Source organism: Glycine max, chromosome 16 (genome assembly GCF_000004515.6).
Source record: "Glycine max cultivar Williams 82 chromosome 16, Glycine_max_v4.0, whole genome shotgun sequence".
In the NCBI taxonomy this organism is placed as follows: Eukaryota; Viridiplantae; Streptophyta; class Magnoliopsida; order Fabales; family Fabaceae; genus Glycine; species Glycine max.
In genome coordinates, this window is record NC_038252.2 from 34,925,467 (window position 1) to 34,941,664 (window position 16,198).

General features: G+C 29.6%; 2 pseudogenes; both read right to left on the reverse strand.

The window, feature by feature from the left end:
- LOC100776461 (O-glucosyltransferase rumi homolog) overlaps positions 1-16,198 on the reverse strand; it is an 82,903-nt pseudogene that overhangs the window by 24,300 nt on the left and 42,405 nt on the right.
- Positions 7,385-10,385, reverse strand: LOC106796541 (receptor-like protein EIX2; annotated as a pseudogene).

Genomic DNA, 16,198 nt, shown 5'->3' on the forward strand with positions numbered 1-16,198 from the left:
CTTTTTTCTCACCACTTTTATCTTAATGGTATCTCAAGTTGACAATCATAAATTAAAATAGCTAACTATAGTTGATTAGTAGAGACAAACAGCTCAAAGATAAAGATCTTTAAGCCATCATTTTTTTTTCCTTTTCTTTTCTATGAGCTGTCATTTCTTATCTCTACATGGAATGTCTAGAAGTTGAAAATTACTTGAGCTTTCTTTACCTACTGCTTTCCATTTTGGCGAACTGCTTTTCTTTCCCATAACCAGGAATTCATGGGAAGTGACGTTGTGGCAGAGGACTCCATACCAGTGGCAACAGTTGGTATTATTATGATTCCAAGACCAAAGCCTATTGGAAGGATCTATGAGATTATTCTTAAACTTCAAAAGTGTCTCACGCTCACTTGGGATGCACACACTCTCTCTGCATGGTAAGCTCAACAACCAAAGCTGGACAAAGACAAGAATATAAATGGAGGAAGAATTCATGATCATGCAAGAATATATAGAAAACAAGTGTAGTTGTTGGTTCTGCATATAAATCATCAAACTTCTATTATTTATACTGCTGCCCTGCCTGTTTTTTTCTCCACTTTCATTATTTTTTACCTTTTTTATTATTGTGCCAAATACTAAAATATTCTTCCATTCTTTTTTTTTACGGTGACCTCTTTAAATTATCGATTTAATTATCCAATTCTCCCGAATTCATTATTTCATTCCAAGCTAGCTATTTAATTTTGATCAATTTTTCAATTCACAAAATAATATTCTTCTTATATGTGAAAAAGACTAATTAATCTTCATTGTCATTAATGATTGTTGTGTTGTCTATTTCTAATTGTTTTTTTAATCATAATATTATTTTCTTTTTATTAAAAATTAATTAGTGAGATACAAAGAAGTTTAACGTGATCTATCATAATTATTGAGATCATAGTTTTTCCTTTTATAAGTCTTGGTCCAAATTTCTCCATGTATTGAAGATTATATTTAACTTAAAAAGTAAATTAGAAGATCTACAAAGAAGTGTGACATATTTTTTAAATTATAAAATTATGGTCCTAGCTATTTATTGTTAGACCACAAGTTTTCATATATTAAAGTTTTTGTCTAAATTTCATTTATGGTGATAGTTTAAGAATAGTGATAGAAGAGAAAAATAAATATTCAATTTATTGAAATATCTAACTCAATTAATTGATGAATACATCAATTATAGGAAAAGGGTGTACTTTAAAGACTATTTCTATTAAAAAATCTATAAAAAAATTATTTCCTTCCAATCTAATTATTTAATTTTAATCAATTTTTCAGTTCACAAAATAATATTCTCTTATATAGGAAAAAAAGACTAGATTTAATTATCATCAATTGGAAAAGTTATTGTGTCATGTATTTATAATTGTATTCTAACTTGAATATTATTTTATTTATCATATAAAAATTAATTAGTTATATAAAAAGAAGTAAAAAGAATATTAACTTTTTTTCTCAAAAAAAAAATCAGTATCATATTTTATATTTTTTACAAGTTATCAACTTAAATAAGAGGAGAAACATAATTTTAATTTCCATTTTACTTTTTAAATAATTGCAAGTGACAAATTTAAATAATCATGAGAATACTCACGTTCAATATAATATTTAAAAAAAAAAAATCCATACGATAACTTAAACAATCTATAAAGAAATATAATTTATTCTTGTGCCAAATACTAAAATAAGAAACATTTTTTATTTTACTTTACCGTATAGAATTGCTAAAATGAATGAAATTTTTATTTTAATAAAATATTAATGATTTTTTTAAAACTTTAAATAGTTTACATCAAAGATAATTAAATTTGGCTTAATTAGTCTTCAAATTTTAACTATTATTCAAATCAATCCTTTCGTTAAACCTGTACGTGTTAAGTAAACAACAAAAAATCTTGTCTTATAAAATTCAAACATTTTATTACATGCGGTTTGAACCCATAATTAATTTTAAACTATCAAATTTTAATTATTCAAAATAAAAGAAATGAAAACAAAATTGTCTCCTAGAGAAACCGCTGACCACTCCACCAAATTCATATCAAGGTCCCCACTTTTCCAACTTGAACCATAGACTACTCCATCAAGTCTATGTCAAGGTCCTCCATTTTAAGGTCCCCACTTTTCCAACTTGAACCATAAACTACTTCAACCTTAGGACACTCCACAAAGTCCACCCATATTAAGGTCTCTGACTTCTTCAACTTCTGCAACGCATATATAGAAAACAACTTAATTGTATAAGTGCTTCTTGCTTCTGCATATAAATCATAAAACTTCTATTATTTATACTGCTGCAAGTGTCTTTCTTTTCTTTTTTCTTTTTTTTATGACGTTTCCTTTCTTTAATTATTGACTTTATTATCCAATTCTCCCGAGTTAATTCTTAGAATAGGAAATAATTTTGAATTTACTTTATCTATCTCCCTTTTAAAAATTCCTATATACACAAAATTTTATATTGAATTTAACTATTATTTAATCTATCCTTTCGTTAAACTTTTGTTAATTAAACAATAAAAGTCCAACATTTTATTAAAAAAATTCAAGTCTTCTATTTCATGGACTCCATCAAGTCTTTTATTAAAAGTCCAACTTTTGTTAATTCAAGTCTTTTACAGAATTTTGTTAATTCAACTTTTGTTAATTATTACAAAATTTGGTATTGAATTTAACTATTATTTAATTCAAGCCTTTTATTAAAAGTTCAACTTTTGTTAATTTAAATATTATTTTGTTAATTAAACCATAGCCGACTCCATCATGTCTATCTCAAGGTCCTGTATTTTTTCATCTTAAACCTTTGGACACTCCACAAAGTCCAGCCATGTTATGGTCTCTGGCTTCAACTTGAACCATAGCCCATAGGGCACAAACAATATATTAATGATAAATACATCAATTATAGGAAAAGGGTCTAATTTAAAGACTATTTCAGTTAAAAAATCTATATAAAAAAAGATTATTTCATTCATATCTTGCTATTTAATTTTGATCAATTTTTTAATTCACAAAATAATATTCTCTTATATATGAAAAAAAGACTAGATTTAATCGTCATTTAAAATGGTTGTTGTGTGATCTATTTCTAATTGTATTCAAACATGAATATTATTTTCTTTATCATATAAAAATTAATTAGTGATATAAAAAGAAGTGTGAAAAAGAATATTAATTTTTTTCTAAAAAAAATTAGTAGCATATTTTGTATTTTTTTACACGTCATCAACTTAAATAATAGAAGAAACATAATTTTAATTTCCATTTTAATTTTTAAATAATTTTAATTACCAAATTTAAGCAATCATAAAATTTCTCATGTTCAATATAATATTCTCAAAAAAAAATATTCATATGATAACTTAAATAATATACTAAGAAATATGATTTATTCTTATGCAGATCCAATACTAAAATAAGAAAAAAAAATATTTTTGATCACAATATAAAATTGCTTAAATCAATGAAATTTCATTTTAAGAAAATATTAATCATTTTTTTAATACTTTAAATCAAAGGTAATTAAATTTGGTTTAATTAGTCTTCAAATTTTAACTATTATTTAAATCAATCCTTTCGTTACACCTTTGTTAAGTAAATGATAGCATAGCAAGCAAGGAGGTACAAGCAGTAACACTCTCACAAAGATAAAGATCTTTAAGCCATCATTTTTTTTTCCTTTTCTTTTCTATGAACTGTCATTTCTTATCTCTACATGGAATGTCTAGAAGTTGAAAACTTGAGCTTTCTTTAACTATACTGCTTTCCATTTTGGCGAACTGCTTTTCTTTCTCATAATGAACTTTCCACTATTCCAATGATGGTTCAACATTAATAATTCTTTATCTATTTTGTCTAAAAATTTCCAATCACTTTTTGTGAGTGGTGTGAATGTCATGCAGACAAATGATGTTCAAGCTCCACTTTTTCCATTCATTGCAAGTTGTAAGCAGAATGTAGAATGTACGTATAATAAAATAATGAGAATGCCAACTACTAGTACGTAGTACTTAATTAAAACAAAAGTATCAAAATTAGAACGAAAATAAATTTGATGCTGTTAATACATGAGTTTAATTTTGATACACAGTGTAAAAATTTAAATTGTTAATTAATTAGAAATCACCTAATGATTTGTAAAACAATTACTAAAAAAAGTTTCATTTGAAACTTAGTCTTCCACCCGTCTCAAGCTCTCCACATGAACACTAAGCTCTTGACAAAAATAAATAAATAAATAAATAACCACGAGAAATAATATATAACTCTTTAGTGGACAATTGGTGTTCTTTTGTGCATTCAGTTGAAGGAAGTTCCCAGAATGGTAGAAAGCAAGGGACAGATGAAACGGCCACAGCTAAGAATAGTGCATCTTATATCGGGAAGAGATTGTTAGAAAGTTTGGTTGCAGTTGCAGGGCTTCTAATTTGGCTTTCATGAGCATTACTCAAATACTACCTATATATTACCACTTTCATATCACAAAATGTGTTGCCTTATAAAATTCAAATATTCTATTATTACTTGCAGTTTGAACCCATAATTAATTTTAAAATATCAATTTTTTATTATTCCAAATAAAAGAAATGAAAACAAAATTGTCTAGTCTCCTAGACAAACCACTTCCCACTCCACCAAATTCATATCAAGGACCCCACTTTTTCCACTTGAACCATAGACTACTCCATCAAGTCCAAGTCAATGTCCTTCATTTTTTCATCTTGAACCTTAGGACACTCCACAGCCAACCATATTTAGGTCTCTATCTTCTTCAACATGAACCATAGGTCACTACATTACCTTCATATCAAGTTCCTTATCATTGACAACAAATGTTTAGAATTAAGTAAGCAAGGAAAAAAATTATAAATGATGAATACATCAATTATAGGAAAATGATCTAATTTAAAGACTATTTCGGTTAAAAAATCTATATAAAAAAAGACTCTTTCGTTTCAATCTAACTATTTAATTTTGATCTATTTTTTAATTTACAAAATAATATTATTCTTATATGTGAAAAAAAACTAATTTTCATTGTCATTAATCGGAAAGATTGTTGTGTCGTCTATTCTAATTGTATCTTAGCCTGAATATTATATTCTTTTTCATTAAAAATTAATTAGTAAGATACAAAGAAGTGTAAAATGCTTGTTTAACTTGGTCTACCATAATTATTGAGATCATAACTTTTTTCTTTTATAAGTCTTGGTCCAAATTTCTCCATATATTGTAGATCATATTTAGCTTAAAAAGTAAATTAGAGGATATGATATACCAAGAAGTGTGACATGTTTTTTTAAATTATTTATCTATGGCCTTAGCTATTTTATTGTTAGACCACAAGTCTTCATATATTAAAGTCTTTGTCTGAATTTCATTTACTTGTGTGGTGATATTTTAAGAATAGTGATAGAAGAGAAAAATAAATATATAATTTATTGAAATATCTAACTTATGAAGATTTGCATTCTTAATGCATAAGCTTTTCAGTTTATATATTATCATTATTTGGAAATATTAATTTGTTGTGTTAATTGTCTATTTCTAATTAATTTGAAAATGAATCTTAATTTTTTATCATAAAAATTAGTATCATATTTTTTATTTTCTTTACAAGTTATCAACTTAAATACTAATAGGAGCAACATAATTTTAATTTCCATTTTATTTTTTAAATAATTTTAAGTGTCAAATTTAAGCAATCATAAAAATACTCACGTTCAATATAATCTTTTTAAAAAATAATTCATGAGATCACTTAAATAATCTACAAAAAAATATAATTTATTCTTGTGCCAAATAAACAACAAAAGAAGTCTTGCATTATTAAATTCAAGTCTTCTATTACATGAAATTTGAACCTATAACTAATTTTAAATGATCAAATTTTTAGTATTCAAAATAAAAGAAAAGAAAAAAAAATTGTCTTCTAGACAAACCACAGACAACTCCACCAAATCCATATCAAGGTCCCCACTTTTTCAACTTGAATCATAGGCCACTCCATCAAATCTATGCCAAAGTTTCTTATCATTGACAACAAATGTTGAGAGTTAAGTCAAGCATGAAAAAAAATAGGGTAAAATATATCATTTCTATCCCTATAAAATTTTAATGTGCTACTTTTTTTTTTTATCCTGAGTTAAGTTTGGATGATAGATAATTATCATGTATTCTTAGATTTTGGTGTCATTTTAGGATATTTATGTGATATATGTCTTTTATGCTTTTTTATTGTCATGAACTAATCTTCTCTTTTGTTGGAGTTGAATATAATTGGTTCATTTTTCATGTAATGACTATTTTTTTATTGAATAAAGCATTCTAATTGTTTCTCTTCTATGTTTAATATGTGTTTTTGGCTTAATCACCTTGTTTGTATGATTTTTTTTATTCAATTGTAATTAAAAAATTCTTTGAACTACGAATTGCAAAAAACACCTAATAATTTTTATGTCTAGGAATAAGATAAAAAGAATTGAGCATCAATAAACACTTTATCTTAATGAAAATCATTTAGTTATATTAATTTAAGGGATTGATAGTGTAATCAAGGGATTTAGGTCTCTTCACTAGGAATTAAAGTGAAGATAATATGATGGGTTTATGATAATATAACCTTTATTAAATATGAATGTGTAGTTATTAGGTGATAGAAACTTCAATGAAATTAAACGCCAACAATTTTTTCATTGATTTAACCCCAACAATTACATGGGGTGTTTGTTAAAATTCCCAAACAATTTTTTTTCCTTAATTTTTTTCTTTTATTTTCTTCTTTAGTTTTCTTATTTTTATTTCTTCCTTTAATTTCTTTATCTTTATGCATATTGTTATTTAAATCAAATTAGCTAATGTTAATTAATTTCAAATATTCATAGTATAGAAATTATACTTTTTATTACCCAATTTTATTACCCAATTATTGCCTAAGTCCTGTTAATGAGTATTATAGAAAAAATGCACGAATAGCGAGAGAAGGAAGATGTGGAAGGGTTTAGAAACTGCAGAATCCTATGCAAGCTCCAACTTTCTACACTAATTAAATTCATTCAGGCAAATTCTAAGTTACACGTTGCGTAAAACAATCTTCTTAAATCCAATCACCGAGTGTGTCATTCCAGGTATTTTAATGCTAATCATTGTTAGTGCACAGATAGTAGAAGACAATAATGCGTCATAAATACAAAACAGAATTTGATGCTCAAGTCTGAAGCTCGTCTAGTTCTCTTAACATTAAGAACATTTATTACCAATGAAAGCAAAACAAACAGACACCCCATACGAACATGTACATAGTATGGTAAACCTTTTCACATTTTTAATGGCTAGACTAACACGTTGTAATGTCTCTCACTCCTAACAGTTAACATGTAAACTCACAATTTCCCAAGTAACCTTCTTACCTTCAAAACTATTATCACATAAATCAGATCTCTCAAGTGGTCAAGATAATGAAAATAAGCACGCCTCCAAGTTCTGTTGAAGAAAACAACACTGCAAAACCCCCAAAATCCTGCTGCAAATCCAACTCCCATACCCATATAAAACTCTGATGTTCCAAAGAAATTACCATCACCGTGTCAAACAGAAGCAGTCTCTGTCAACTCTTCCTTGTCTGTGCAATTTTTTGTTACAGGAGGACCACAAAGCTCAGGATTTCCAGTGTAGCTAAGTTCTTCAAAGCTCTGAAGTTGGGTGCTCGTGGGAATTCTGCCTGATAAGTTGTTGTATGATAGATTCAGGACACTGAGGAAGGACAAATCAGATAAACTTTGAGGGATTTGACCTGAAATGTTGTTTAGTGAGAGATCAAGGGATTCTAACAATTTCATTTTTCCCATGTCATTTGGTATCCCTCCAGACAGATGATTTCTAGACAAGTTCAAAAACCGCAAAGCAGATAGCTTGGAAATTTCAGATGGAATTGCTCCAGACAGCTTATTACTTGAAAGATCAATCATTCTCACCAATATCAAATTGTCTCTGTACTCTAACTCATCTCCTTTGGGAACTAAGACAAGAGTTTCCTTGTAGTGGTTATAACTGAAGTCAGAGCCATATGAATAACTTGAAGGGTTTGCAAAGAAGTCATCTTCACCAGCCATTGTTTTCATGTCATCCAAACAATTTGGAATGGATCCTGACAGGCTGTTATTGCCAAGATCCAGCACTATAAGGGAAGAAAGTTGACAAATCTTTTCAGTGAATGCTGCCATTGAAATTGTTGGATCTTAGACGAAGAACCATTAGATATTGCATTTCCCACATCCAATCTGGTATTGTGTCAGAAAGTTGGTTATTGCCCATGTCAATGAATTTCATTGTAGAGCAATTTTGCAGTGTTGAAGGAATATATCCAGAGAAGCGGTTGTCGTCTAACAACAAAGACTCAAGTTGAGATAGATACCCCATGGAGTTTGGAATAACACCAGACAAATTGTTACTACCCAAGTTCAAATGCACCAAAGCTTGCCAATGCACCCAACAGTGACCAAGATCACCAGATAAGACATTATTTGAAAAATCAAGCACACTTAAATTATTAGTAGCATTTTCCTTTCCACATAAAAAGGGAGAAATTGTTCCGGAAATTGAGTTATTGGCAACATTCAGCACTTCAACATTTGCAGACACACTTGGCAATGTACCCTTGAACAAATTAGAACTCAAATTTATGAGGCTGGAATTGAGAAAGATGTTAGATAGGTCTCCACTTAACAGATTGTTGGACAGATCCAGGAATTCAGTTTGCAAAGTCCAATTCCAAAACCAACTTGGAACCAAGTCTGCAATACCTGCCTTAGACATTGTCAAAACCTTCACAGAACTTTGCCTTTTTAGTCATTCTGGAAACTTAGGACCTATTCCAAAGGAGCTCAGTAAAACATATTCAAGCTGAAAAGGAGGAACCCATCCAGAGTTGACACTGAGGAACAAGTTTGTCCAAGACAAACGTAGTTCCTTTAATTTCAAAAGTTTTACAAAATTTGACTCTTTTATAGATCCTTCTAACAAATTAGATGAAAGGTCTAACATCACTAAATTTGAGAGAGTTCCAAGAGTTACAGGCATATCACCAGTCAAAGAATTAGTTCCAAGATTTAATACCTGCAGGTTTCTGAGGAACTCAAAACTCTTAGGAATGGTTCCATTCAGTCGGTTGTGAGCCAGGTTTAAAGTTCTCAAGGATGACAAGTTTGCAAATGGTGAGGGAATTGGACAAGTAAAGGTATTATTACTGAGATTTAGAACTTCAAGATGCTTAAGCTGGCCTAATGAATCTGGAAGTGGCCCACTGAGCTGGTTGTTCTGCAGGTCTAGATTTTTTATGTTCTGAAGGCTTGATATTATTTGTGGAATTTGTCCCTGTAAAAGGTTACTGTGTAAATCAAGTTGGACAAGAGTTGTGCTGAGGTTAAATAGCCATGAAGGGATTTGCTGATTGAGATTGTTAATTGAAAGATCAAGGACTTGGAGATGTGTGAAGTTGGCTTTTCGTTTTGGTGGTCCTAAGTTATCAATTTGACAGCTCTCCAAGTGTAGTTCTGAAAGAGATGGAAGTGCACTCAGTACTTGAAGCCAGTTACCTTGTTTATGAAGGTCTGAACCACTCAAATCAAGGTACTCCAAGGAAGATAGCCTTGATATCCAATTAAGGTTATCTATCTGAAGAGCATAATTGTATCCAAGATTAAGGTGCTGCAGGTTTGAGAGGTTTCCTAGTTGATGAGGGATTAATCCCATGAACCCACTTAAGCTAAGGTCCAAGTATCTCAGACTCTCCAATGAGCCTAGGAAGCTTGGTATTGGAGTAAGAACAAAATAATTTGAACTCAAGTCCAAACGATTCAAATATTTTAGTTCAAGCAAAGAAGGACTAATCTCTCCACTCAACTCCCTATAGGGAGAGCCCGCAGGTGTGTCAAGATTGATTTCCATGACTTTACCTGTGTTGTTGCAGTGAACCCCTGGCCATGTACAGCAATCCGATTTGTCAGACCACGATGAAAGCCTGTTTGAAGGGTCTGCTAGTCCATGCTTGAAGCTGAGGAGTGCATTCCTTTCCTTCTCGCTGCAAGTCATATTGAGCCTTGCTGCCTTGCTTGCACTGAAGTGGAGAGTTGTTGCAGTGGACAATATCAAGAGAAGAACATGAGTTGCATATAGCACTGCCATGAAGAAGAAGGAAAACGAAAAAGGTTGAATCCACAATTTTCTGGTTCACGGTTGGTATTTACTACTAACAATGCCTATATAGGATATATACCATAGAAGGGTTTGCATTTAAAATTTTATTCCACTAATGGTGGTGGTTGCAAAATGCACACATATGTAGAGGTATATATGTCTACAAGGAGACATTTAGGATTAAAAGTGTCTAACCACACCACCATTATTTTGCTCTAGTTTATTTTATTTTGATTTAATTACCCTTTTAGTCCTTATAATTGTGATAATTTTTTTTAGTCTCTATAGTTTAAGACATTCATTTTGGTTCTTATATTTACAATTTTTTTTATCTTTTGGTCCTCGAGGGGAAGATTCAACTCACACATAAACATGAACAAAATTAATAAAAATAGGGAAGCAAGCTCAGGTACAAATGAAGTGTAATGGAGGTATGAGACAAAGCCACTACACATTCCATTATTCTTGAGTCTGCCACCGACCTCTGCAAGCTTAGCATTTGCCAATTGCCATGATGTAATCTCGTTCTTGACAGTCTCTCATCAAGTTGGAGTGGTATCACAGCATTGAACTAAGTTGATCGTTCCATGGGATGATGGTTTTGATTGCTGCAGATAAAGTGTGTGATTGTGAGTTTCTGGTCCCATGAGTTAAACTATAAGGATTAAAAAAAATATTGTCATAACTTTAAGGGCGAAAAAGATAATTAAACCTTTTATTTTTTTTAACAACGGGTTATATATATGTAGCAGTTTATTCTAAACAATGGACTACGTGTGAAATCTTTGAATTCTATGTAAGAAATGTTATTTCAAACTTCTCATCAGTCTTCATGTCAATGATGACATGCTCCATTTGAATTCTATGTCTAATTAAGCTCTCGGTCTTCGTTTTTGCAACTTTATTTCGTAGAAAGAAGCCAAATTTGAAGATACAACATTTGATACTATAACTGTTTGGTGTTTTGAAAATCTCACTCACATATTTCCAAATGTTACAAAAGAATTTGATTCAGTGGTTATTACGAATTCCTTCCTAGCCTTTTTTACCAAGTCAGGGAATTTGCATTGTTGTGCATGATGGCTGCCACAAGGACCCTTGTACCAACCCATTAGTGCAAGTGGTTTTTTCTTATGAGAATTGAGAAACAAATTATATGTGTTTTATTAAGGGAATTCTATTATTTTTAATTTTGAACTTGTAATGTTTTTTGTTTCCCTCACAGAACAAGTGATGAAACTCTTGATGATCGACGCCATACGTACGCCTACTTTGATGCTCTTTTTTCACACCACTTTTATCTTAATGGTATCTCAAGTTGACAATCATAAATTAAAATAGCTAACTATAGTTGATTAGTAGAGACAAACAGCTCAAAGATAAAGATCTTTAAGCCATCATTTTTTTTTCCTTTTCTTTTCTATGAGCTGTCATTTCTTATCTCTACATGGAATGTCTAGAAGTTGAAAATTACTTGAGCTTTCTTTACCTACTGCTTTCCATTTTGGCGAACTGCTTTTCTTTCTCATAATGAACTTTCCACTTCCAATGATGGTTGAACATTAATAATTCTTCATCTATTTTGTCTAAAAATTTCCACTCACTTTTTTTAGTGGTGTTAATGTCATGCAGACAAATGATGTCCAAGCTCCACTTTTTCCATTCATTGCAAGTTGCAAGCAGAATGTAGAATGTACGTATAATAAAATAATGAGAATGGCAACTGCTATAAGTACTACTTAATTAGAACAAAAGTATCAAAATTAAAACGAAAATAACTTTGATGCTGTTAATATATGAGTTTAATTTTGATAGATAGTGTAAAAATTTAAATTGTTTATTAATTAGAAATCACCAAATGATTTGTAAAACAATTAGTAAAAAAGTTATAAGAAATATATATATAATTAATTAATTGCAAATGAAAGTGTATTTAAATTAAATTCTTAATTAACATATCCTTATTGTGATATTTTGTATATTTTTTATTTAATTGAGACAGTGGAATGAGACCGCACTATAATTTTCATCACGGGTTGTATTGTCTAATATAATAGGGATGGTTGGTGAGGAATTTTGGAATGTTAGTTGGTTTTAGACTATATATCCTCTTGTTCAGTTTTCACATTCTCATTAGAGTTAAGTTGCTTTTGGGGAAGAACCAATGTCTTGAAATTCCCTCTTCACCAGAAGCAGTTTTATTGTGTCTTTATCGAAGTCATCTTCTCCAGAGACTTGCCTTTAACTTTGAAGATAGGAAATAGATCAGTCAAACATTGTTTCAGTTTATTTGGATTTTATTTTAAGGACATGTGATTTACAAAGACTTCTTACAACTCACAACCTTTGGAATTTCTCTATGCCTGGTTAACCCACAATTTCTGGCGCCTGTTGCGGTTAGGAACATAGGCTAGCAAAAACACTAATCATTTCAAGAGAAATGTTAACACACTTTTCTAATATATTATTTTTTATATTAAAATTTATTAAAATAAAAAATTCAGCTGATCTCATATTTTATTTAGCAAATTTTTCCCATATATTAAGTCTTAGGTTTTTAAAATTATAAAGCTAAAACTAAAATGTTTTACTAAATGTATTTTAAAGTAAATTTTACACACAAAAATATTATGATTTTATAAAAATTGTTTGGTCAAGGGAGACATATTGAGCCATAGAAATACTAAGTTATGGGCAAGATTTTGATATACTATAACCTTAATTTTTACAATAAACCTAAATGTCTAAATATCATAACTCAACCATGCGACGAAATGACAATGTGTTAATTTTGTTGTGTCCTCAACCATGCGTATGCCTCAGGCCGAGGGAATTCTCACACACCACTCCTAACAATTTCTAAGGAATTCCACAACGTGTCTATGCTTCAGACAACAATAACGTACCAAATAAACAAGTAGCATCTAATAATGTTAAAATAAGCACACATATATCGAGCCAACCAACGTTGGAGGTAGAAGAACAACAATAATATCAATATTTAATTTCATTTAGTGTTAATTTATTCGGAACTCAACGTAAAATAACAATTTAATAGAAAACAAACAGAGTATTTATTAAGAATAAAAATATATTTAATTTCATTTAGTGTTTAATAGTGTTTTGGTCTATGTTTTTTTTTTTGTTTTTTTATAGTTATTTCTTTTCAAATTTGATGACAACATTGTCATTGGGTCCTTCTACCCTTCACATCAGCAAATTGGACACTAAAGAGACTCGGTCAGAAACAAATAACTACTAGGGGTACAATAACATGAGAGGATTTAACACTTTTGGAGTAGGAAAATGTACTTTAAGAAAAGAAAATTATATGTTTATCCATGAACACTAAGCTCTAGAGAAAAAAAAAACCACGAGAAATAGTATATAACTCTTTAGTGGACAATTGGTGTTGTACAAAATTGAAATGATCCAGACTAAGTCAACAAACTGGTCTTCTTCATTGAACTCACAGTGAAACCACAGAATTTATTTTCATCTGCTAGTTTCCTTCCCAATTCCCATGTTTTCTAAAACATAACACACTACAGAACCTTCTAATAAATTAAAACAAAAAAATCAATATTTTACATGTAGCACCACAACCTAACAATTTCTACCTACAACTTTTTCTATAGACTATAATATAATCTATCTCCACTCAATCATTCATCAAGATTGAAAAATGGATTCAAATGCTTGTCTACCACACTTGCTAGTGTTAGCAATAACATTGGTATTGGTTAGTCATGCAATGGGAGATTCAGCTAAAGACAAGTGTTGTCTCTTTGCCTTTTAAGTTGTACATAGTTGCAAAACAGGTATATGTGAAAGAATAATGCTTATTAAAGGTAAGGTTGATTTTAAAGTGGGCATGCAAGAATGCATTCATTATCTCAAGTAAATAAATTCAAGCGAATATCTGATTTGGATTAGAGAATAGTATTATCCAGTGCACACTAAATTGGAGAGATTCCCAACATGTGGTTTCAAAACTAAAAGTACTTACCAACTATTTGAATTTTAATCTACGTGATCTAGCTAATGTTTTCTATCAGAGAATTACAACTAGTTGATCTTAAGAACAAAACTATACTAAATATGCAAATCTTTACATCTAAAAACAGAATTTAAATAAGGCTCTCAAATTTGAAGAAAAAAAAGAAGATAGCAATGACTACAAATTGATCAATCTGCCAATACAATGATAAAACATCGGTTTATTCTAAGCAACACTAAAAAGGGATACTACATTAGCAAAAAGATTGAAATTATTGACCATGCAGTATGAATGTACAGCATTATTTATTTAATTTTTCTAATACGATTTTATTTTATATTAATACAAAAACTCTCACAAAACAACTTCTTAACTACTAGTTAATTACTACTTTTATACATAAAAAAACTAGTTAATTACTACTGCTACATAGCAGAAATTCCTTAATTCTTCGAGAATTATATTCCTTAATTTCACGTGGTTTGCCTCAGTTGTTTGCCGCAGGTTTCAGTATATCCTTAGGAATCGTCGATTGTCAAATCGTTGTTAAATAACGGCGCTATATATAATTTTAGTATTTTGACGTTTTTAAATGAATTTCTTATTTATGATTATATATTTACAATTTTTAATTTCACTTAAAAAAAAGAGTTTTTTTGGATTTACAGAGAAAAAAAATAGAGTTTTTAGTTAACACACTGTTACTATATAGTGCGGAGACAATTACCCCACAAGCTTTTCATTAACTTGTCATAATATAATATATGTGAATACAAACTGTCCCTATAATTTAAAATAAAATAAATGAAAAGTCAATAACTTTATAAGTATTGTCTCCACACATATATATTATCCTATAACTTACAATTTTAATATTTATTATTGATATTCTTAATTAACTAAGTAAAAATATTTTTTTTATAATTTTTAAGATAATTATTATAAATATTAATAAATTTATTATAAATAACATTTTTATATGTGTAAGTGCATGTATATTATTTATTGAAATATTTTATTTGAATTTTTCATTAAAAATACTAAATTTATTAACATGATATGTGCCTCGTTAGAGCAGTGGTTTAATTAAATTGGATAGTGAGAACTGAATTGACGACAGATTCTCTTTCCATATGTGATGAAAGAGTTGTACGAAATCTTTATGACATCAACCCCCAACATGAGTGGCCCAGTGGACAAGCCCATCAATCTAACATGTCGGTTGATAGCACTTGCATAAACTTTTGTTCCTTGCATCATCTCATGTGTCTCCATTCTCCATTCTCTGCTTCCACTCACGATTAAACCTTATTGATTAGGGTTCAATGATTTTTCAATGAATAAAATTAATTTTGAATTCTTGATTCTAACAGCTCACGTATAGTCTGTTGAATCAAATGGATTAGACTCTTGATATCATAAAGAAATTAAAATTTGATTCTTTGTGTAAAATAAAGAAATCTAATTAATTATGCTTGTTATGTTACTATATCATTTTTCCGGTGTGGAATAACATCAAAATCAAAGTAATAAAGTTACTTGCATGTTACTCTAACCATAATTCCAGTTAAGTCGAATATGGTTTCATGTTTTGTAAAACAATTTAGATCCCCTTTATCAAAGTGTGTCTGTCTTCTACACAAGTTTTTTCACTTTATTCTATTTCCCCAGAATCAATTGTTGTGTTATTCATGCTATTAAATTAGTTCGATAACTACCATGTCGATCATTGTTAGTTTTGTTTCCACCATTGTTGGGAATACGTATATACTATTACTTTATGATTAAACGTGTTACTTAAATTGCAGAAAAAAACTCTTTATAATGAAGTACAATTGTTTATAACTACAACAATTATATTGAGTCAATTTAACACTCATCAAAGGCAGAAAAGCTTTACTTTAAGATTAGACAGAGGCTCATACCAATCATGGCGGTGGTTATAATTAGACACATCAGCAACTGTAAAAGATCTTG